Consider the following 1,878-nt stretch of genomic DNA (forward strand, 5'->3'; position numbering starts at 1 on the left):
CATCTGAAAGCTGAATAAATAATCTTTCCATTGATGTATGGTTTGTTAGGATAGGACAATATTTGGTCGAGATACAACTATTTGAAAATCTGGAATCTGAGGGTGCAAAAAAATCAAAATACTGAGAAAATCGCCTTTAAAGTTGTCCAAATGAAGTTCTTAGCAATGCATATTACTAATCAATAATTAAGTTTTGATATATTTATGGTAGAAAATTTACAAAATATCATCATGGAACATGATCTTTACTTAATATACTAATGATTTTTGGCATAAAAGAAAAATCTATAATTTTGACCCATACAATGTTTTTTTGGCTATTGCTAAAAATATACCCAAGCGACTTAAGACTGGTTTTGTGGTCCAGGGTCACATATATGAAACAAAGTAGCAGCTTTCAAATAGTTTTTTTTTTTTCTCAGAAATTCAAACAATAAATGCCGTTTTGTGGCTCTTTAATGTGTCATTACAGATCGCTGTAGCGCCTCAGTTCAAGCAGCACGTGAACCGATCATCTCTTCCTCTTTACTAGTTATAACATGAAATAAGCATCAAAAGGTATCTTGTTTCGACAGCGGAAAGACATCATTACACACTATTTTTCAAGTTCAGGGGCCTGATGTATAAACGTTGCATACGCACAAAATGGGCATGGAAATGTAAATATGTGTGCACCGTACGGACACTCTAGACCATGTGTACGCACTCTTTTACTGGAGTGAGCGAAATAATGAAGCAAACAGAATGATTTTAAAGTCTGTTTTACATTTGACATACACATTTTAAAGTCTGCTCTTTACATTTGACATACACATTTAGATTAAATAACACTCTTAATAATGAAGTTAAGCACTGAAATTTCATGAAATTATTATCTAGAAATTACAACATTTTTATATGAATTTAAACAGAAATATTTGTAGTGTATGTGCTGCTTTCGAACAATTTTCCTGTGGTATGCGATTTAATCTTTTAATCACAGTGAGGATTGCTTGGTGCATGACAATTCTGCTTTGAATTGTGTTCTAAACAGCAAAACTCATGTTCTGAGAAAATACATTTGCGTGAATAATGATCACTAATGTGAACTTGATTCGTCTGATGGCTTTGGAACATAGACAGTAACGACAGACATAAGGATGCACTCGTTGATCAAACAGTCCATTGGCTGTAAGATATGCACGTTTTATTTTCAAAATGCTTTGTTATTGACGCGGTGAGTCAGGCAGTTATTTACACTGCAAAAAAATAAGGCCTATCTCCATTCAAATATAGGCTAACATTCTAAAATATATGTTTACTTTATAGGCAAAATTGCATAAATTTGAATTGCAATGTGATGTCTCAAAAAGCATTTATAGTCCATATCTCATATTTTCCTAATAATAATTATAATAATAAATAAACATGGATGGAATATGCATGGAAATTATATGCAGATTACGTTATGCATATTAAACCTAGGCGTTGTAAGCTCCATATATGGCTATTTCGGGGAGGAGACGGGGTGTAGATGCATGTACACACAATCTTCCGCTGACTGAATATTACAAAGGGAATTTTTCGCAGATTCTGGCGTACGCATGGCTTTATAAATCTGAAAACTTTTGTACGTACGCAAAATCTAGCTTTTGTGCGTACGCACACATTTAGGATGAAATCTACGTAAAGTTTTATACATGAGGCCCCAGGTCCACTGATGTTAAACTACTCAACTGTCTGGTTTGTTTGTTGGACAAAAATGGCAGATTCGGCGTTATGATTGTTCAGATCGCCTGTCAATCAAACTCCCTGCAAAGGGACAATTGACACCTTTTTAAAGAACAAGAATTTATGTGCTTTAAAACATTCATTACACTTGCCCTATAGACTTCCAGT

Source organism: Sinocyclocheilus rhinocerous, unplaced genomic scaffold, assembly GCF_001515625.1.
Source record: "Sinocyclocheilus rhinocerous isolate Xijiao unplaced genomic scaffold, SAMN03320098_v1.1 scaffold226, whole genome shotgun sequence".
Lineage (NCBI taxonomy): Eukaryota > Metazoa > Chordata > Actinopteri > Cypriniformes > Cyprinidae > Sinocyclocheilus > Sinocyclocheilus rhinocerous.